General features: G+C 44.1%; 1 protein-coding gene across 4 annotated transcripts in view; it reads left to right on the forward strand.

Annotated features, from left to right (window-relative positions):
- Positions 1-23,670, forward strand: part of LOC140187816 (rap1 GTPase-activating protein 2-like) — a 448,669-nt gene that overhangs the window by 239,372 nt on the left and 185,627 nt on the right. The window contains exon 1 of one of the 4 annotated variants that reach the window (XM_072243594.1): positions 6,582-6,653. The exons of the other annotated variants lie outside the window; for them this stretch is intronic. The gene's annotated coding sequence lies outside the window, so the exon portion shown is untranslated. Of the gene's footprint in view, positions 1-6,581; positions 6,654-23,670 lie in introns of those variants that run through there. 4 annotated transcript variants of the gene reach the window in all.

The following is a 23,670-nucleotide window of genomic DNA, read 5'->3' on the forward strand; positions in this document are numbered from 1 at the left end:
TGGAGCACCCGGAGGAAACCCACACGCACAAGGTGAAGAACAGACAAACTTTCTTACGGAGGATGCTGGAATTGAACTCTGAACTCTGACGCCCCGAGCTGTAACTGCTACGTGACCGTGGCACCCTGTTTTCTTTGGAGGCACAGGAGATGGAATCTGGAGCAACAAGCAGTGTGCTGGAGGGTCGAGCATCATCCGTGAGAGGAAAGGATTTGTCCCTGATGCAGGAATTTGACCCAATTTCTTTCTTCCAACAGGTGCACCTTTGGACTGTAGGAGGAAACCGGATCTCATAAGTTCCTCCAGCTGATTGTTTGTTGATCTAAATTACCGGTTTAAAAATTTTTTTAAAAACCTTTTGATGGGACTGACTAAAGCTGAGCCTCACTGTACCTGTAACTGGGAGGCCAAAGAGTCTTTACTTGCACAGGAGAGAGAGTCCAGGAGGATCTAAGAGAATATCCCTCTCATGAAACGATGATATCAGTAAACAAGTAACTACAGTTTCACTTACTTAATTTTAACATTTTGAATATAATCAGGTAAATGTACAGAATTTGCATATATATTTATAAAGGCAGCACATTACAACTAGCAGAACCCCTTTGAATATTTATTGCTGGTGTCTGTTCCAAAAGCTAGGCACCCAAAATATACCCTGCTTGGGATGGCTCCATGAATATACAACTAACTGGTTGGTTAAATGTTAGACACAAGAAGTACTGCAGATGCTGGAAATCGAGAGCAATGCACACAAGGTGCTTAGGAACTCTGGAGGGAATGAACAGTCAACGTTTCCGGAAAAGAGTACAGTGGATGTTTTGGGCTGTTTGGACATTTGGACTTTAGTGCATTTGCAGTATGCACTGTGGATCAGATAGCAGTATAATTGATCTCTCAATTGCCATTGTACTCAGCAGTAGTGGGTGATGAAGAGCTGAGGGGCCAGATGCAAAATGTCTCCATCTACTTAGGTCTATTTGTTACAGACCCACTGTTGGAAAACTGAGAGTCTGATACAAAGTTCATCCAGCCTGTTGGCTCAGTACATCATGGAGAAACTGCTGAAAAGCTATTAGACCAGTTGTGAAGTGTATTCAGCCCCTTAACTAACTATTGTTGGAAAACCAAAGGGCCAGTTTCAAAGTTCAGCCTCTCAGTTCAGTATGTTACAAATCCATTGTTGGACAACTGAGGAGCTATATAAGAAGTGCATCGAATCCCTCAACTCAGTAGAAACCATTGTTGGACTTAATGCTGAGTACAATGGCAAATGAGAGATCAATTATACTGCCATCTGATCCACAGTGCATACTGCAAATACACTACAGTCCAAACGTCCAAACAGCCTGAAACATCGACTGTACTCTTATCCACAGATGCTGTCTGGCCTGCTGAGTTCTTCCAACATTTCGTGTGTTGCTTGGATTTCCAGCATCTGCAGATTTTCTTTTGTTTGTGATTGAATTTTCTCTCAAAGAACAATCGGCTGGACATCAATGCAATGACACCCAATATAGCAGATCGTTTAGCCTTCGTCGTTGAGTGGTGACACAACAACAATCTTGCACTCAGCATCGGTAAGACCAAGAAATTAATAGTGGACATCAGGAAGGGGAAGTCAGGAGAACACATTCTAGTCCTCATCGAGGGATAAGCAGTGGTGAGCAGCTTCAAGTTCTTAGGTGTCAACATCTCTAAAGGAGTCCGAAGATCTATCCTGGGCCTAAATATTGATGCAATTGTGAAGGAGGCAAGGAGATTTGGAACATCACCAAAGACTCCAGCAAATTTTTACAGATGTGCTGTGGAGAGCAGTTGGACTGATATGGAGGCACCAATTCACAGGATCAGGTAAAGCTGCAGAGGGTTGTAAACTCAGCCAGCTCCATCATAGTACTAGCCCCCCTACCATCAATGATATATTTAATAGGCACTGCCTCAAAAAGGTGGCATCCATCATTAAGCACCCTCACCATCCAAGACATGCCCTCTTCTCATTGCTACCATCAGGGAGGTGGTACAGGAGCCCTGAACTTCCTTCCTGAAAGAAACAGCTTCTTCCCTTCCACCATCAGATTTCTGAATATAACCGAATCCATGAACAATGCCTCACTTTTTGTTCTCTCTTTGCACTACTTACTTATTTCTTAAAATATTTCTTCTTGTAACTTAGGTATTGCACTGTACTGCTGCCATAAATCAACAAATTTCATGACACGTGTCAGTGATCATAAACCTGATTCTGAATGTAATCCAAAGGCTTGAATGCTCAACATTGTGAAGACATAGCCAAGCGAAATACAAGTAATAAATCTACTCAAAATTTTTGTGCCCCTGGTAGACGTTGGCAAGCTTGCTCTTGGTTGAAGAACATGTTTTGTTCACATTCTTCAATCATGCCTATTGGCCATTTGTATTGCAGTTGGTTTCCTATTGGAAGATCTTCAACTCTCAGGCAGATGGTGATACACATGGGACACTGGAAGAGGTCATATCTATTCTGGTACAAGAAATGATGCTGTCAGTGCATGACTAGCTATCAAGTAAGAACAGCAAGTGGAAAGAATTATTTTCAGTGATAAGTTCAAATTTCTAAAGGTTAGGAACCAACTTTTGGAACAGAAACCAGTTTTACAAGCTTTAGAGAAGTTGCAGGAAGAGGGAGGTTATCTGCAAGGTGCTTTTTCCTATGAATAAGATTGTAGCTTTGCACTTAGGAAATAGTCAATCAATAGGACAAATTCCTCTGGAGATTTGAAAGGAAAACTTTCAATTTTATTGTCACCCACTCCTTTCCCCACCACTTTAACCTGTTCAATCTCAAGTGAAAAATGGTGACCCGACTGGAGGATTTGGGATTGAAATTCTAAATTACCATTTAAATTTAGTTTCGATTTCAAATGAACAGATCTTGATACTACCACTAGCACATGTGGACTGACTAAAAGCAGCCAAATCCTTTGCCTGACAATGACAGCCAGCAAGAATAATGGTCCTGACCACAGAAAGTGTCCTGTTAACCTATTCCTGCCCAGTCCTTACTTACTTTCCTGTCCATTCACGGCATTGGCTTCATTTTGCATTCTATTGTAATCTTATACTCCTTATTCTCCACAGTGTTGGTTACTACAGTACTGTGCAAAAATCTTAGGCATCCTAGCTATACATATGTGTCTAAGACTTTTGCACAGTACTGTGCATCACTGAACTGCCTTGTAGAAGATTTGATAGTGGTACAAAATAAGACACTTCCTATGTTCAGAAGTTATTACACTTATCCATGACAGAGAACACGGTAATCATAGTAAAGTATACACTCACAACACGCTGGAGGAGCACAGCAGGTCGGGCAGCATCCGTGGAAACAATGAGTCGACGTTTCGGGCCGGAACCCTTTATCAGGACTGAAGAGGGAAGGGGCAGAGGCCCTATAAAGAAGGTGGGGGGAGGGTGGGAAGGAGAAGGCTGGTAGGTTCCAGGTGAAAAACCAGTAAGGGGAAAGATAAAGGGGTGGGGGAGGGGAAGCAGGGAGGTGATAGGCAGGAAAGGTGAAGAAGGAACAGGGGAAAACACAATGGGTAGTAGAAGGAGGCGGAACCATGAGGGAGGTGATAGGTAGCTGGGGGAGGGGGCAGAGTGACATAGGGATAGAGGAAGGGAGGGGGAGGGAATTACCAGAAGTTGGAGAATTCTATGTTCATACCAAGGGGCTGGAGACTACCTAGACGGTATATGAGGTGTTGCTCCTCCAACCTGAGTTTAGCCTCATCATGGCAGTAGAGGAGGCCATGTATGGACATATCTGAATGGGAGTGGAAAGCAGAGTTGAAGTGGGTGGCAACCGGGAGATCCTGTCTGTTGTGGCGGCCGGAGTGGCGGCGCTTGACGAAGCGGTCCCCCAATCTGCGTCGGGTTTCACCGATGTAGAGGAGGCCACACCGGGAGCACCGGATGCAATAGATAACCCCAACAGACCCCATGGTAAAGTATAGATTGACCTCAAGTAATAGAATAATGGAAGAGTTGAGAAAAGAAAATAATATTGGGCAGAGACCCAATGCCATTGAGCGGATAAGCCCATAAGAAGTAGTAGATAGAGCCTAGTCCATCACAGGAAAAGCTCTCTCCACCACTGAGCACACCTACATGGAGCGCTGTCACAAAAAAGCACCGTCCATCAACAAGGAACCCCACTATCCTGCCCATGCTCTCTTCTCACTGCTCCCATCAAGAAAGAGGCACAAGTGCCTTTGGTCCCGCACCACTAGGATCAAGAACAGTTATTTCCCTTCAACCATCAGGCTCCTGAACCAACATGGATAACTTCACCTTCCTCAACACTGAACTGATTCCACATCCTATGGACTCACTTTCAAGGACTCTACAACTCATGCTCTCAATGTTATTTATGTGTTTGTTTGTTTGTACTTTCAAAGTTTGTCTTCTCTTTCACATTAGCTGTTTATCCATCTTTGGTTGTGTGCATTTTTTCATTGATTCTATAGCATTTCTTTGTATCTATTGTGAATGCCTGTAAGAAAATGAATCTCAAGGTAGTATATGGTGACATATACATACTTTGATAATAAACTTAAACTTTGAACAGGACATTTAAATGTGTATTTATCATATGATATATCATTTAATGTATATTTATGCATCTGCAGAATCTCCTGTGTTGATAAATACATATTTAGAAGGTCAGTATCTAAAGAGCTATAGACTGAGAGCCGAGAAGTAGATGGGTTCCATTGGCTAGGATGGGCATGATAGGCTGATTGGCCTTTTCTGCGCATTTCAGTGATTCTGTTAGGAAGCTGAATTGCTTGTTTTTATTTCGCTAGAGGATTGAATGTTTACAGGCTACAATGGTCTAGTGGTTATGTTGCAGGCACTCACAGCCGAAGTTCTGGGCCATTGATCCAGAAACTCAAATTCAAATCCCATCATGACAGCTGGGTGATTTAAACTTAAGTAAAATGAATAAATCTCAAATTTAAAGAAAGCTGATCTCCATAACGCTATGCATGAAACTACCAGACTTGTTAAAACTGTCTTTTTCACCAGTGTCCTTAAGGGAAGGAAATCTGCTCTCCTTACCTAACCTAGGGGGTTACACGTTACATGGGTGCGACGCTGTACCATCGCAGTTAGCACAATTACTTTACAGCAACCAACTGATTCCTGCCACTGTCTCTAAGGCATTTGTATGTATTCTTGCCATGAACACGTGGCTTTCCTCCGAGTGCTCTGGTTTCCTCCCACATTCCAAAGCATATGGTTATGGTTGGTGAGGTGTAGGCATGCTACGTTGGTGCCAGAAGCGTTATGACACTTGCTTGCTGATTGACGCAATGGATGCATTTCACTGTATGTTTCGATGTTACATGTGACAAATGAAGCTGGTCACCTGTCTCTAGACCTGCCACTGTGGTTGACATGTTGTTGTTTTATTTTATTTTGAGATACAGTGCAGTATAGACCCTATCCTTCCTTCGAGCTACACTGCCCAGCAAACCCCGACAATCCTGATTTAACTCTAATCTAGGCATGGGACAATATACAATGACCCGGTACCTCTTTGGACTGTGGGAGGAAACAGGAGGACTTGGAAAAAACCCACACATTCCACGGGGAGGACGTACAGAGATGCCTTACGAAAGATGCCAGTATTGAACTCTGAACTCAGATGCCCTGAGCTATAATAGCTATGCTAAGTGGCAGCAATGCCCCTGATGTCACTTCCTGTTTGGAAATCTCCCATTGCTGCTCCTCGCAAAATCTAACGTCAAGTTTCCATGAAGGATGCAACAACCTCAACATTCAGCGGCCATTCAATGGTTTAATTTCAAGTTCAGGAAAAAATCCTGACACTGAAGGAGTAATCTGCTCCGTTATCAGTAGGTTCATTCGTATTTGAGCTTCCAAGGTAAAGAGCGCAATTAGAAAGAAGTGACCTCAAATGAGACACCACTGTTCTCATTGGCCTTCCTTGGAGTGGACCTCTCAGATTGCCTCCAAGAGAAGAAATTTCTACGCTAAATCACTAAATTCTGGGAGGATGCCAGGAAGATAGAAACCAGAAAGGGAACTATAGCCCAGTTAATTTAACATCTGTTGCTGCCAAGATGCTAATGTTAATAATCAAAGAGACAACAACTAATCACTTAGGAAAGACAAATATAATCAACGCTAGACAATGTGGCTGTATGAAAGATAAATCATGCTTGACAAATGTTTGAGGATGTAACAGGGAGAGATGCTGGAGGGAAACAAGTAGATAAGCAGGTGGTGTAGTGGCATCTGCACTGGACTTCGAGGCGAGTTGTCCTGGGTTCGAATCCAGCTGGTGCCTTGCACGCTTTCCATCCTCGCTGGGTTGAGTGCTGAGCTAGCAACTCGGCCTTGTGAAAAGCAGACGGATGCTAAAGAAGCAGGAGGATTGCTGCCCAATGCGGAGAGGAACAACAGCAAACAAGTAGATGTAGTTTATTTAGATTTTGTGAATGCATTAGACAGTATCGCATGAGAGGCTGACACATAAATTAAGAGGAACACTCACAAAGTGCTGGAGGAACTCAGCAGGTCAGGCAGCATCCATGGAAATGAATAAACAGTTGACGTTTCGAGTCAGCACCCTGCTTCAGGAGGTAAGTCAGAACCCCAAGATATTGGAAAAGTGTGTTAGCATGGATAGAAAACTGGCTGTTAATACTTTAAAAAATGTTGGAATAAATAAGTCCTTTTTAAGCTGGAGAGATGCAACTAGTGAGTATCCCAGGAATCGATTTTGACTCCCAATTGTTTGCTATTTATACTACTGACAGAATGAAATATAAGGTTTTGAAATCTGTAATTATGTGAAAAAAGTTGGAAGGGTATACTGTTATGAGGAGATTATGATTCTGCAAAGGGATTTATATTTCGATTGAGTGACAACCTGGCAAATGGAAGATAATGTGGAAGTGTGAGGTCATGCAATTTGATAAAAGGAATCAAAAGGTTGATTATTATCTAAAAGGAGAGAGACTACAAGTGAGTGGTATTCAAAGTTCTATTGCATGACTCACAAAATGGTAGCAGGCAGGTCCAAAAAGTAGCCAAGAAAGGAAATGGCATGTTGGCCTTTACTGTGATACTGTTCACGGTCAAGTTCAAATTTATTGTCATTCAACTGTATACATGTATACAGCTAAATGAAACTCCGTTCCTCAGGGACTAAGGTAAACACAGTGCATATATCACATACAGCCAGATTTACAAACTCACCATCCACTCCATGTTGACAATACAGTACCGTGCAAAAATCTTAGGTACCCTTGCAATATGTACTGTATGTGCCTAAGACTTTTGCACAGTACTGTAAATATTTGAAAAATCAAGGGATTGAAGGCATGGGAAACTGGCACAGAAGAGGAGTTGAGGCTAGCAGAGACCAGTCACAATCATAATGGCTTCAGCGGCCCAGCAGTCTACCTTTATTTTCCTCCTACAGGAAAATTAGCTTATTTCGCGTGGGTTAATTCCGAAAGTAAAATTATTATCAAAGTGTATGTGTGTCACCATTTTCTTGCAGGCATACTCAGTCAATCCAATAACCATTACTGAATTAATGAAAAATTGCTCCAACTTGGGCAGACAACCAGTGTGTGAAAGACAACAAACTGTCCAAATACAAAAAGAAAGAAAAAATAATAATTTATATAATCATAATAATATATAAGTAATAAATATCAAGAACATGAGATGAAGAGTTCTTGACAGTGAATCCATAGGTTGTGGGAACATTTCAGTAATGAGGCAACTGAAGTTGTCCCCTTTGGTTCAAGAGTCTGATGGTTGAGGGGTAGTAACTGTTACTGAACCTGGTGGTGGGAGTCTTGAGGCTCCGGTACCTTCTTCCTGATGCAGCAGTGAGAAGGGAGCAAGTCCTGGGCAGGGGGTCCCTGGTGATGGATGCTGCTTTCCTGCAAATATATAGTCTAATCTGCCTTTCCTTTAATTTCCTATTTAAATTTCTGTTTATTGCTTGGAAAGTTTTAGCTGCCGTTGATTAGGCAGATGGTAGATCTCTCTGGCCTAAATTCTGTCAGTTTATTGTAGTTCAGGTGTGACATGATTACATATGAAGATGATTTGTAATGGGATTCTCTGGTTTCATAAAGGTTAGCATATCAGTGAACTATCAGTAAGGGATTTGGTCATAAGTTACCTTGTACCAATCAAGTGCATTGGCACTAACATGGATTACATCTTTATTCTTTCATCCGAATATTGAAGCTCCGTAGTGAACAGAACAATAACGGTAACACAAGCATTGGTGCAGCTCAAGAAAGTATCTGAGTACCAGCTTTCCCACAGCAGTTTGTAACAGGCAGTGAATGCTGGTCAAAACTTACATCCTGAAAGAGAGAATTGTATAAAGTGGTATGTGACAGAATCAACGTGCAGTAACCACTTTATTAGGTACACCTGTACCCCGCTCATTAATGCAAATATCTAATCAGCCGATCATGTGGTAGCAACTCATTGCATAAAAGCACGCAGACATGGTCAAGAGCTTCATTTGTCGCTCAGACCAAACATCGGAGTGGGGAAGAAATGTGATCTAAGTGACTTTTAGTCTTGAATGATTGTTAGTGTCAGATGGGGTGGTTTGAGCATCTCAGAAACTATTGACCTCCTGGGATTTTCATGGACAACAGTCTGTAGAGTTTACAGAGAATGGTGTGAAAAACGAAAAAAATCCAGTGAGCAGCAGTTCTATGAGCGAAAGCACGCTGAATGAGAGAGGTCAGAGGAGAATGGCCGGACTGGTTCAAGCTGACAGGAAGACGACAGTAACTCAAAAATCATGCATTACCACACTGGTATGCAGAAGAGCATCTCTGAGTGCACAGCATGCCAAACCTTGGAGTGGATGGGCTACAGCAGCGAAGACCAGGAACATACACTCAATAGTAACTTTATTTGGTACAGGAAGAATCTAATAAAGTGGCCTCTGAATGTATGTCCGTAATACTTTATACTTTATTGTCGCCAACCAATTGATACTAGAACGTACAATCATCACAGTGATACTTAATTCTGCACTTCCCGCTCCCTGGATTACAAATATTAAATATTAAAAATAGTAAATATTAAAAATTTAAATTATAAATCATAAATAGAAAAATAGAAAGTAAGGTAGTGCAAAAAAATAATGAACTCAATTCTGATTGATACCCTTTCATGGATTCAGACTCAGCTTAGGAATGTTTTTCCCACAGAACCAAGCCAATATCAGCACAGAATCATTTACTGAGGGAGTATACAATTGCCCATTTACCAGAGAAGTTACTGCAGCCATGTGGCCCCTACGTTAAAGTGTCGGGATACAGTCTATGGAGAGCTGCAATCAGAAGGGACGATATTTGCACAGTTTGGTATTTCCAAAACAGTTCTCTAATTAAAAACATCTACATTTGGGTGGCACTGTCATGGAGAGAACAGAACTGCTGCCTCGCAGTGAAGTGACCCAGTTTCAGTCCTGACCCTTGGACTTTGACCCTGCCTACACGTTCTCTGACTTTCCTCTGGGTGCCCTGGTTTTGTCCCACATCCCAAAACCACGCAAGTTGATGGTTGCCACAAATTGCCCCTAGAGTGTAGGTTAGAATCTGGGCGGAGCTTGATGAGAATCTGGGGAGAGTAAAAAATGGAATTGATTGAGGAATATATTGTAAATGAGTGATTGATGGTCAGCATAGACCTGATGAGCCAAATGGCCTGTTTCTGTATCTCTGCGATGCTCAGACTCTATTAATTACACACAGTTACCAAGTTCTGGGGGGTTCATTGTTCTATGTGCAATGTTTCTATAACTTACATAGTGTGGGGTGTGAATATGGAAAGTTGCAAATCCTTTATTTGGTCCATTCCTGCATTGGTGCATTGGATTAATGGAGCCTTGGGCAAGTGGGGTTGCAGCATTTTACTTAGGCATATTGATTCCCGAGGAAAGGTCTTGGCCCAAAACGTTGACTGTTTATTCATTTCTGTAGATACGGCCTGACCTGCTGAGATCATCCAGCAATTTGCGTGTGTTGCTTTAGATCTCCAGCATCTGCAGAATATCTTGTGTTTAAGATTGTAGCCCTGTCCTGACTGATCACCTGATTCTGCCCACAGGAATTCTCTAAGGCTTCTGTGGAATTCTTGATGCCCTCTGAACTCGAATAGGATGGAAGAATATTCTTATCCATGCTCTAATAACCGTTAGCTGATCTAATGGCTGCCATTAACTGTAATCAATAACTCTCCTTGTCCTCTGAAACTGATATTTTAACCTTGAGATTAGTCCCTGCACATACTGAGCAGGCCCCAGCTTTGCTTTATTCTTGCTCCTTTGGAGTTGTTCTTTGGAACCTAGAGGGAAATATGACTTCTTCTGTATTGGGTTGGTGTGCCATCTTGTTTGGGTACTGCTAAAGCTTTGGTCAAGCAGACCCAAAAAGTCAATTAGTTTCGAGGTACAGCCACCTTCGCAAATGTAACCCTTTGATAATCCTTTACCAGCACAAAGTTGGCTTAGTTTAGGGGTGGGTTGAGAGGAATACATTATCGTACAAAAGTCTTATACACACATATATAGCTAGGGTGCCTAAGATTTTTACTCAGTACTGTAGTAATTTAATTTATTGCAACGTACTGCTGCCACAAAAAAAACCAAATTTCCTGTCAGATGATAAACCTCAGACTCTATTGTGGATTGAGAATAGGAAGGGGGCAAGGAGAGGGGAATCATGGTTAGGAGAAGGAGAAAGGAGAGGGGAGGGGTGGGAAGCACCAGAGGGACATTCTGTAATGATCAATAAACCAATTGTTTGTAATCAAATAATCTTGCCTCGTGTCTCAGGGCTGGTTGTGTCTGCACCCGTGCCAAACCCTGTCCCCTGGCATCCTTTCTCTGCCAACTGTCCCACACCACTCCCATGGTGCTCCTCACCATTCCCACCATCCTTTGCTCCTACAAGATTTACAAACTCACTCTCTGCTCTGTGTTAATAAATACAGTACTGTGCAAAAGTCTTAGGTACACTAGCTATATATGGCTAGTGCCCAAAACATTAGCACAGTACTGTATGTGCTCAGAAGAGAGACCCCCTGAATCCCCCAGCTGATGAATGAGCAAGCTGCTGCAGTTCTCAGCCATGGGCCTCCTTGAAGGAGCCACGTTCAGGTATTTGTTTTCAGCACTAAGCACATACGCAAGGGAGCACAGGCTGACTCTGGGGACTTCGTAGCTCCCCACTATGTGCCAGATCATCCTGTCTTACATTTCAGCTCCCAATAATCCAGTCAGGGCTCTGAACTAAATCCTGTCATGCTAAACACTTTAAACAATGTTCCACTTTCCAGCGGTCAATCCTCCAGCCCAGTGCCCAAAGCACAAAATACTTCGAAGCAGTCGTGAATACAGCATGGCAGCATAGCGGTCAGTGACCCGGGTTCAATTCCTGTCGCTGTCTGTGAGGAGTTTGTACGTTTTCCCCATATATTCCTTTGTTTTGCTGCAAATGCCCACAAGAAAATGAATCTCAGGGTTGTATGTGGTGACATATATGTACTTTGATAATAAATTTACTTAGCAATTTGAACTTTGACCATGTGGGTTTCCTCTGGGTGCTCTGGTTTCCTCCCACATCCCAAAGACATACAGATTAGTCGGTTAATTGGTCACATGGGTGCAATTGGGCACCATGGACATGTTGGGCCGAATGACCTGTTACCGTGCTGTATCTCCAACGCTAAATACTTGAATAAAATGGCTGAAGAGGCAGAGGGTGGATGGCTCTCGCTGCGGAGCTGTGAACAAGGAGGGGGAGTCATTCTCCTCAGATGAGGCTTAGCTGCATCCCCACTCCCTTGTTAGCCATTCAGGACAAGTGTGCTGTGATCTCTCCTCCCTCCATTGCCGAATCTGACCTTCTAAACACACTGTGTGCTCCTCGGCTCTGACAAAATAAATTGCATGTATTGACAAAAGTTACCAAGCAAGACATCACATTCATATTATGGTTCAATTCTGTTTAGAAGGGGAATTTTTTCTTTCTGTCACTCAATTGTCTCTAGCAAACACTGCGTCTTTAATTCAAATGAGAAATACTATGATCCCATATGTCAACATCTAAGGCTTTAGAAGTTGGGAGTTAATGTATATTCTCAAACAACGCTGACAGATTTTAAGCAACTCCACCTCTCCCTCTCATCGTCTCCTTCCAGCCCCAGATGCAAACACGAATCTATGTTCAACCCTTCGAGTTGAATGTGTGACAAGAATACACATAGATTAAGATGTAGCTGTCCTGTGCTGGCACCAGTGGGATCAACAGTTGGTCTGCCACCTCTCTTCAGGAGAGAGAGAGATAAGGAAAACAATGGAGCAGCATTTGGAGATGTTAATGAAGGGGAAGGAGAGTTGTCAAGATCGGCTCCCCCTTTGAACCCTGAACTGTTTGAAGTGATGGACAGGCGATACCCCAGCAGGGGGATAAAAAGGGACAGGTTTGCTAAGGCAGGACACACACACGACACCCGAGGTAACGAGACCCTGGAAGCGGTGCGCCTCTTACGTCGGTGGGAAGTTCTTGGACGGCTGATCGCGGGATCAAGCCATAGACGCTCAGGGTGGAAAGGCACGATCGGCGGGAACCTGGTGTGTGTCCACCCTTGCCTGGGTGCCAGGTTCACCGCAGAAAAACGATAGTATCTGGAAACGGAGGGGGTCACGGTCGGTGACCTCAGATGACATCACAAAGGACGCGCCCGAAAGCTGACTGTGAAGGTCTGTGTGGAAGCCTTGAATATTCATTCGTTTTGCTCTCTCTCTCCGTCCCCCCACTGTCAATCGCCACGGCAGCGATTACTGCGAACTGAACTGAACTAAATTGAACTGAACTTTGCATCACTTTGAAACTGATCATTTACCCCTACACAACGATAGAGCTTGATTGATCCTGTTATCTTAATTCTGTGTACATGTGTGTTTATCATTGCTGAACTGTTGCATTCATTATCCTTTTGATTAGAGTACTGTGTTGCTTGTTTCTTTAATAAAACTTTCTTAGTTCTAGTAATCCAGACTCCAACTGAGTGATCCATTTCTGCTGGTTTGGCAATCCAGTTACGGGGTACGTAACATAAGTGGGGTTCTCGTCCGCGATTTTGAGCGCTAAATTTGGGACGGAGTAAATTGATTGGGTCAAAATTCCCGAAAGAAAGAAAAGACAAACAGCAGAAATGGAGGCTGAGGAAATTATAAAGGCGCCGACCTTGGAGGCATTAGAGGATGCCAGGAAATCGGAATTGGTAGCTGTGGCCAAACGGTTGAATCTTGCTAAGGGGAAGTCGACAATGAGGAGAGAGGAGATACACAGAGCTATCGTAGAGCACTATGTATCTAAAGGTGTGTTTCCCCAAGGCGAGCTGGAGGTGGTGTCTATTGAAAAACCTGCCAGAGACGCGGTACAGGTGCAGCTCAAAAAACTGAGACTTGAGCACGAGTTCCGGGTACGGCAGTTGGAGTGAGAAGAGAAGGAGAGAGAGTTAGAAAGGCAAGAGAAAGAGAAAGAGTTAGAAAGGCAAGAGAAAGAGAAAGAGTTAGAAAGGCAGGAGAGATAGAGGGAGAGAGAGAGACAGTTGGAGCGAGAGGAGAAACAGAGGGAAAGGAAATTCGAGCTGGAGAAGTTAAAGATAAGGGCAGAGCAGGGGCCTGTGCCGAACCAAGGTGGAGGGTTCTGGGCGACCCAGCAGGTTAGGTTGGTTCCCCCATTTGACGATACCGACGTGGATCGGTACTTTCTCCATTTCGAAAAAGTTGCTACGAGTCAGGACTGGCCAAGGGATAAGTGGGCTGTTTTGCTTCAGAGTGTCCTGAAAGGGAAAGCCCAACAAGCTTACTCAGCTTTGTCTGCGGAAGATGCCCAGAGGTATGAGGTGGTGAAAGAGGCCATCCTCAGGATTTATGAGTTGGTCCCGGAGGCATACCGGCAGAGGTTCCGGAATGCGAGGAAGCAGTGGGACCGCACGTATTTAGAGTTTGCCCGTGAGATGCAGACATATTGTGAGCGTTGGTGCACCTCGAAGGGGGTAGAGGGGGATTATGACAGACTGCTACAGCTGATCCTGATTGAGCAGTTTAAAGGTTGTGTCCCTGAGGGTATGAGACCCTACCTAGATGAGAAAGAGGCAGCCACGTTAGCCACAACTGCTAAGTTAGCGGATGAGTATGCGTTGACGCATAAAATGAAGTTTGCCCCAAGTAAAGGCTGCCAGAAGGGTAGTCAGGACGGCGGGGAGAGTCCGCCAGAAAAGTCAGAAAGTAAGCCGGGGACTAGTGAGAAGGATAAGGTAGACCGGGAGCAGTCTGGTAGGAAGTCTCCTGGGGTCGTCTGTTATAATTGCGGGAAAGTCGGACACTTTGCGTCCAGGTGCTTTGCCCCAAAGAAGGAGACGGGAAAAGGAAAAACGGCGATTTTGACTGGCTGTATCGAGCTGGTAAACGAACCGCTAGGGAAGGACAGGTCTGCCAAAGTTCAGGAAGGGCGCGAGAGGTTTATCTTGGCCGGATTGGTGTCAGTGAAGGACGGGTTAAAACCAGTTCCAGTGCGGATCTGGAGAGACATGGGAGCGTGTCAGTCACTGATACTGAAGAGTGTATTAGAGTTTAGCTCAGAGACCCAGACTGGGGAGGTCAAGGTCAAAGGTGTTGGGGAAGGGACGAAAGCCGTGCCTTTGCACCAGATACGCTTACAAAGCAACCTGGTCTCTGGACTAGTCACAATCGGGGTGAGGCCCGAATTACCGGTGAAAGGCGTGGAAGTCTTGCTCGGTAATGACCTCGCCGGGGGAATCGTGTTCGAAGCAGTGAGATTGACAGGTCAGCCTGCCAGCATTGAGGCCCCACCCATGGACTCACAGGTTCATCACGGGACCGCGGTAGTAAATTTAGCTGAGACGTTTCTGCCAGCCTTGTACGAGAAGGGGGTAGAAAGTGAAAAGAAGGAGTGTAGTGAGACAAGAGGTAGTGAGGGAGCTGAGACAGACTTAGCATTAGCCAGGAAAGAATTTGTGCAGACGCAGGAGCGAGACCAGGGGCTGATGGTTTTGGCAGAGACAGCTCTCTCTGACACAGACTTAACAAGGGAACTAGTAGGCTATTGTGTGGAGGAAGTGCTAAGGAAGAAAGGGAAACCAAGTACCGTACCCGCAGATGAGGAATGGGGGGTGGTGCAAAAGAGTTATGAGGATGAGATTTTTAACCTGGCCCCAAGGTACCCCCCAGTGGACATTTTGCGGTGCTGGAGAAAACAGTTGGTGGAATCATGAAAGAGGTTTACCGGCTGCCCAGGAGGAAGGATGTTATTGATTATGGCCGACGCGAACTGAGACGGTCACAGGCTTTTGATATGCTAACAAATCTAGTTGGTGTTAGCGTGGAAATCGATGAAGCTAGGGTCTCCTGGATAAGAGAAAAAAATCATTTTGAAAAGATGAGTATGGTATCAACCAGATGGGAGAAGGCTATTGTTCTGGCCAGCTCTGCTGATAAGGTCTCTCCCTTAATCCCTGAACAAAGCAACTCTTTAGGAGAAGTAATTAAACGACTCGCACACGTGTGTTTGATTGTCCCGAGGCGATGCAAAGAACTGGGACGTTGGGTGGTGCTTGTTACACTAGGCCAGCCCAGCGAGCAAAAATCCTATAGAATGAGTAATTCAGTGACTAAAGGGCTGACGAACACAGAGGTGTGAATTGGCAATGTAATACGGCTGTCTGAAGCCAGCTTGATAGTGAACCTTGAAAAAAATGAGTTCGGCCACACAAAGGTCACTTACCTGGGAATTGTGGTGACACAGGGGCAGCTGGCAGCGATGCAAGCTAAAGTGCGGGCTATCTCTGACATCCCAACCCCGACAGACAAGAGGGCCCTCAGAAGGCTCTTGGAGATGGTGGGGTACTGTAGGAAGTTTTGCAATAACTCTGCGGTTACTACCCTTCCCCCTCCTACTAAGCCCTTGCGAGAGAAAACTAAGTCAGAATGGGACGACCCTTGTTATTGTGGTCCGGGACGAAACCAAATGAGAGGTTACATTGATTGCAATTCATCAATGTTTTTGGCCACTATGAAGTTTGCTAAATTGGAGCCTGGTCTAAGGGATTATTAATAACATATAAAAGGAACAGGAAATGTGATGGCTGACTGTCTGCCAGGTGTTGACAACTTCAAATTCGCTGTATTAGCCAAGTAGCTGATAAAGATGTATATTTGTGTATATCAAATAATGTATTCATGTTTGTAATTTTTACCCCCGGTAAAAATCCTTAAAGGGGGGAAGTGTGACAAGAATACACATAGATTGGGATGTTAGCTGTCCTGTGCTGGCACCAGTGGGATCAACAGTTGGTCTGCCACCTCTCTTCAGGAGAGAGAGAGATAAGGAAAACAATGGAGCAGCATTTGGAGATGTTAATGAAGGGGAAGGAGAGTTGTCAAGATCGGCTCCACCTTTGAACCCTGAACTGTTTGAAGTGATGGACAGGCGATACCCCAGCAGGGGGATAAAAAGGGACAGGTTTGCTAAGGCAGGACACACACACGACACCCGAGGTAACGAGACCCTGGAAGCGGTGCGCCTCTCACAAGTCGGTGGGAAGTTCTTGGACGGCTGATCGCGGGATCAAGCCATAGACGCTCAGGGTGGAAAGGCACGATCGGCGGGAACCTGGTGTGTGTCCACCCTTGCCTGGGTGCCAGGTTCACCGCAGAGAAACGATCGTATCTGGAAACGGAGGGGGTCACGGTCGGTGACCTCAGATGACATCACAAAGAACTCGCCCGAAAGCTGACTGTGAAGGTCTGTGTGGAAGCCTTGAATATTCATTCGTTTTGCTCTCTCTCTCCGTCCCCCCACTGTCCATCGCCACGGCAGCAATTACTGCGAACTGAACTGAACTAAATTGAACTGAACATTGCGTCACTTTGAAACTGGTCATTTACCCCTAGACAACGATAGAGCTTGATTGATCCTGTTATCTTAATTCTGTGTACATGTATGTTTATCATTGCTGAACTGTTGCATTCATTATCCTTTTGATTAGAGTACTGCGTTGCTTGTTTCTTTAATAAAACTTTCTTAGTTCTAGTAATCCAGACTCCAACTGAGTGATCCATTTCTGCTGGTTTGGCAACCCAGTTACGGGGTATGTAACAAATGACTGTACCACTAGAGCGTGGTGTGTGGAGGAGTGAGATCCATAAAGGTATAACCTTGCTGGTACACATCCATTCTCTCTCTTTCTATTCCCCATCCTAGCTCCCCTCGTACCCCTTCTCCTCCTCACCTGCCTATCACCTCAGGTGCCCCCTCCTTCCCTTTCTCCTATGGCGCACTCTCCTCTCCTGTCAGATTTCTTCTTCAACCCTTTACTTCTTTCACCTATCACCTCCCAGCTTCTCACATCACCCCCTCCTCCCTCACCCACCCATCTTCCTCCACAGCTAGTTTCACCCATCAGCTTTCCTCCTACACCCCATCACCCCCCCCACTTTCTTCTTCTCTCTTCTGCCCCCTTCCTTTCCAGTCCTGATGAAGAGTCTTGTCCTGAAACATCAACTGTTTATTCCCTTCCATGGGTGCCGCCTGACCTGCTAAGTTCCTCCAGCATTTTGTGCGTGTTACTCTGGATTTCCAGCATCTGCTGAATCTCTTGTGTTTAATATCCATTGATCGTTGTCGGGCAGTGTTCATTGGGTTGACCTCAGGCATGGTTTGGAGATCCCTGACCTCTACCACAGCCAGTCAGCATACCCTAACCAAACCTATGTCAGCAGGAGGAGCAGAGAGACGTAAAGGTCTGAAAGGGATGGGGTTGGGAAGCAATACAGAATAATTTCAGGGGAGTCAGGGTATACTGATACCGCTGACAGGAAGCAACCACACAGAGATCTGCGGGAGCATTTCATCTCTGTGACCTGGAAGATGTCGGATTGGAACACCTCCAAAGAAGGTGTGAGGCAGTCCTTCCCTCCGCTAGCCTGCAAGTCACCCTTGGTGCTTAGCCCCCCATATCAGGGACACGTGAAGCCATAGGATCAGGTGGTGGATGGTCGTATGAATAGCCGGCGCACATACACAAGTCCTGGTTATGTGACCACTGATGCCAGGCAGACAATCTCTGAAGCGTATTGATAATGGCTGTGGCCACCCGTCTTGTGGTGAATCTGTGGAATTCATTGCCAGAGGCCATGTCTGTATGTATGTTTAAGGCAGAGGTTGATAGATTCTTGATTGTTCAGGGCATGAAGGGATATGGAGAGAAGGCAGGAGATTGGGGGCTGAGAGGAAAAGTGGATCAGCCATGATGAAACGGCAGAGCAGACTCAATGGGCCGAATGGTCTATTTCTGCTCCTTATGGCCTTGTGGTCTTGTAAAGACACTGCCCAGAAGAAGGCAATGGCAAGCCACTTCTGTAGAAAAAAATTGCCAAGAACAATTGTGGTCATAGAAAGACCATAGTTACCTATGTCATATGACATGGCACATAACAAATGAGCAAACAATATGTACTTAGATGATAAATTTATTTTGAACTTTGAACTTTCAATACTTGATAGGTTTCAGTGAGATTCCCCCTCATTCTTATAAACTCCATTGAGTAAAGGCTCAGAGCCAACAATCTCATATGACGTGGGGTCACCATGGAAGTGTTCAGCCTTAAATCTTGTTCCAAGCAAAAATTCATTTTAAAAGCCAATTATTCCGGATCCTTGGCTTTATGCTTTGATCAACCAATTTGGGAACTCTGTTATTCTGAGGTGCCAAGCAAAATGTAGGACTCGTCCATATTGAAGTGGCAGTTTTATGTCCTGGAGTGGCAATAGTTGATGTACCAACCAATCAGCCCCATGCCTGAGATTTCCAAATGCTTCACTGAATTGCCAAACAAATGAAACATTAATATTTATCTAGTGAGGTGACTGGGTAGCACCTGCTGCACATAAATTGTTCAATAAAAATTAAATGATTTAAGTAGTGCTTTGGAGTATAGCACACATGGAGTGCAGCTGTGTTGTGGACAACAGCCAATTTTTACATAGCAAGCTCCCACAAAATACAGCAACCCTTCAGTCTGTTTTGATGACAGGTAAAAATTGTTTAGGGTACCACACTGCAACATAGAACCTTTGATAACCACCTGGGAAAGCAGACAAGAGCTGGGTATAGGATTTCACTTGAGGCGATTTCCAACAGTTCTGTTAAAAAAAAAGTGCCTTTCATGAGCTTAAAACCCTGACTGGTTGCATCACAGCCTGATACGGAAACCCCAATGCCCATGGACGGAAAAGCCTACAAAAGTAATGGATACAGCCCAGTCATTATAGGAAAAACCTTCAGCTTCTTAAGCACCTCTACAAGGAGCACTTCCACAAGGAAGAGGCATCATCAAGGGCTCATCCAGTCAGGCCATTCTCTTTTCTCACTGCTGCTATCAGGCAGGAGGTACAGGAGTCATAGGTTCCACACCACCAGGTCCAGGAGCAGCTATTACCCTTCAACCATCAGGTTCCTGAACCAGCGTGGATAACTTCAAGGACTCTACAACTCAAGTTCACAATATTATTTATTTATCTATCTATCTATCTATTTATTATTTTTGTATTTGCACAGTTTGTCTCATTTTGCACATTGGTTGTTTGTCCATCTTTCTTTGTGTGCAGTTTTCATTAATTCAATTGTATTTCTTGGCTCTACTGTGAATGCCTTCAAGAAAATTAATCTCAGAATAGCATATCCATCAGGTAGAAGGTACAGGTGCCTCAGGACTCGCACCACCAGGTTCAAGAACAGTTCCTACCCCTCAACCATCAGGCTCTTGAACAAAAGTGGATAACTCCACTCATTTGGGGACTCATTATCTTGTTTTTTCATGCTCATTATTTATTGCTATTTATTTATATCTGCATTTGCACAGTTTGTTGTCATTGATCCTGTTTACAGTAACTGTTCTATAGATTTGCTAAGTATGCCTGCAGAAAAAGAATCTGAGGGCTGTATGTGGTGACATGTATGTACTTGGATAATAAATTTTGCTTTGACTTTGACTTTGTATATGTTGACCTATACTTACTTTGATAATAAGTATACTTTGATCTTTGAACATACAATTTATGAAATTATTCTGAAGTATAATCATAGTTCCTGACTATGATAATACTTCAGAATGAGTTCTACACTGATTGGCGACTTCTGCGATACTGCGTGAGCCAAACTGTATCAGTCTCCACCGTTGCTTTGGATTCATCAGCTGCATGGGCTTGCTACACAGACAACTAGGATGCAACATCCATGGTCAACCTTGACCAGTGGAGGGTCTCAATCAGCCCCATGGTTAATGTTATAATCCGGGAAGCACCCACAAAGCAAGATAAATTCAGTCTGGTCAGTTCAACAGTGAAGTAGTGGAAGGTGTTGGCAGAGTGTTGTCAAGTGATACGTATTCATCAATTGGCTGCTCACCAGTGTCGGAGTAGAGTTTAGCCAGAAACACTTGGCTTCATGCCACATCACAGCCTTGGTCCAGACACGTTCAGTAAGGTGACATCAGGGGGCAGTGATAAAATAGAAGTCCAGTGGCTTCAAAGGGACAACAGCAGAGGTAACCTGCTTGCCTGGAACCCCATCCATCACCTTAAACCTTCCACCATCAGTGCACCTTAAAGAACATAAAATGTTACAGCACAGTACAGACCCTTTAGCCCATGATGTTGTGTCAACCTTTTAACCTACTCCAAGATCAATCTAACTATTCACTCACACATAGCCCTCCATTTTTCCCTCATCCATTTGCCTATCTAAGAGTTTCTTAAATGTTCCTAATGTATCTGCCTCTACCACCACCCATTGTTAGCGCACACAACGCATCCACCACTCTTTGTGTCAAAAACCTACCTCTGACATCCTCCCTATACTTTCCTCTGAACATCTTGTGTTAGCTATCTCTGCCCTGGCAAAAAAGGCGCTGGCTGTCCACTCTTATCAGTGTATACACTTGTGTTATCTTGTACCTTGACCACTGTGTATGCCATTTACAAAATGCACTACAGTCACTCACCCAAGCTACTTTGACACCACCTTCCAAACCCTTCATCTCCAATCAAAGAATGAAATACATATATTGCCATTTCTTCATTGTTGCATGGCCTAAATCCTGGAAACCCTTCCCCAGCAGCACTGTGTGAGAACCTTCAACAGAAGGACTACTGTAGTTCAGAAGGTAGCTCATCAACATTTTCTTAAAAGTAATTAGGATGGGCAATAAATGCTTATCAGTGAAGGCAATAAAGTGATATCCATTCTGCCTTAAGAGGCCCAATACTGACAGCAATGTTCCAGAGTGTTTTGTACAAAGAATGGTAATTAATAGCTTCTGTAAATGTTGGAACTGGAGGTAGCCTCATCGTCGTTATTAAAAAAATGTAGATTCTCAGGTTAATCTCACATTTCTGTCTGTGGGATTTCACTCTGTGCAAATTGACTGCTGGGTTCTAGATTACAACAGTAGCCTTGTTTTGAACAATTTTTTTTCTTGGTGCTTCGGGATACTCTGAAAGGCATAAGACAAATGGATCTAATTAATCCGTTGGGGAACTTGACAAGTCAGACAAAATATTAGTGAGATGCAACCTTCTACTTGGCTGTCAGCCAGAGCCAGCATTTTCCCTGTTAGTGTGCAGCCTCGAACACTAGGGAAAATGTGAGTTGCAGATGCAGAGACTGGGGCATAAACTGACCAAGGCTTTGGTTCACCCCTCCCTGAGCCAGGTTACTGGGAGCTAGTCCAATTCCAACAAGAATCAACAATCAATGCACACACCATCTCTTTCTGAAAGATCCTTCCCCATTGGCTGACTGTAAATGCCCGCAAGAAAGTGAATCTCAGTGTAGTGTGTGGTGCCATATACATACGTACTTTGACAATAAATTTACTTTCAGCTTTGAAATTTAAGACTCCATGGATGATCACATTTTAAGAGATGGCATTATATTTGTCAAAACACATTGCATGTTTTCAACACCAGCTCTCCATCTGTGGTAGCTTCCTATTTCTCTGGTCATCAGTCAGAATGAGACTGAAAAGCATATGCTTTGAAATCTTACCTGCTGTGTTTTTGTGTCAGCAATATTTTGTCTTTTCTTTTTGAAGGATTTTGATGGTGCTGTTATTTTAGTTTGGCTACAATTTGGCGTCAGTGAATGATGAATTGCCTTGTTTCTGTACTGACTCTGCTCCTTCATTAGAGCAGTAAATCTTCCTGTGTCCCTGAAATTTTGATTGGATGTTTGTCCCCTCCATGTGAGACCCTGAATCAAAACTTTTATCTTGCATATAACAAAGTATGAGGCCCTCCACCGGTCGGGGTTGACCGTGGATATAGCGTCCTAGTGGTCTACGTGACCTGCAAGCAAAGTATGCAGGCAAGGGCAGTGTGATATGGAGAACAAGCTGTTGCCAGTGCAGCAGGATTCCCCTCTCCACGCAGCTGATGAATCCAAAGGAATGGCAGAGACCAATACAGTTTGGCACCAGTGGCATCACAGGAGTTGCCAGTCAGTTTTGAACTCTACATAGGACTGCCTTGAGGACTCCAGTTCCAGATTTTTCCTCGGGGTTCACTCCTGAAGTTTATGCCAGGCAGCGGAAATTTGAGATCAGACTTTTCCTTCTCCTAGATGAGCTGCCAACCACAGCTGGTGAGACCTATCTGCCTGGAGTGACTGGCTTTAAGGCACCAGTAACCTGCGTTTGCCCCTTCTCCTGTCAGTAGAAGCAGCTCCGCCGGACTTAGTAGCTAAGCTACACATGAAGCCTAGGAGCTGGACTGGCTATTTCAGGTGCATGCCATTGGGAGCATTTAATAATTAGTGGGAGCTTGTCCCCCAGCAGTGACAAGATTATAAAATGCAAGATTGCAACAAGGTAGATTGTGAGGCCAAGAGTTCATCTTATTGTATAGGAGATCCATTCAAGAGTTGGATAACAGCAGGATAACAGCTGTCCTTGACCCTGGTGGTACGTGCTTTCAGGCTTTTGTATATTCTGCCCAGTCGGAGACAGGAGAAGAGAGAATTTCTAGGGTGAATGGGTTTAGGTCTTTGATTATGCTGGACTGCTTCAGAACCATGGATAGATTCCATTGTCCCTTCATCTGTTTAATTAATTATAGCTAGTATGCTGAGGTCCAACATAGCCTTTTCCCAAATCAGACATAATATCACCAGCATATGTCATGGAATTTTTTAACTTTACGACAGCAATACAATGAAATACATGACAAATAAATATAGAGGGAAAAAATAGGTTACATTAAGTATATATATATATATATATATATATATAAAGTTATTTCAAAGTAGTGCAAAATAACAGAAATACAAAGTAGTGAGGTAGTGTTCATGGGTTCAATGTCCATTTAGAAATTGGATGGCAGAGGGGAAGAAGTCCTTTCCTGAATTGCTGAGTGTGTGCCTTCAGGCTTCTGTACCTCCTTCCCAACAGTATCAGTGAGAAGAGGGTATGCCCTGGGTGGTGGGGATCTCTAATGGTGGACGCCACCTTCCTAA

Source organism: Mobula birostris, chromosome 25 (genome assembly GCF_030028105.1).
Source record: "Mobula birostris isolate sMobBir1 chromosome 25, sMobBir1.hap1, whole genome shotgun sequence".
Taxonomy (NCBI): Eukaryota; Metazoa; Chordata; class Chondrichthyes; order Myliobatiformes; family Myliobatidae; genus Mobula; species Mobula birostris.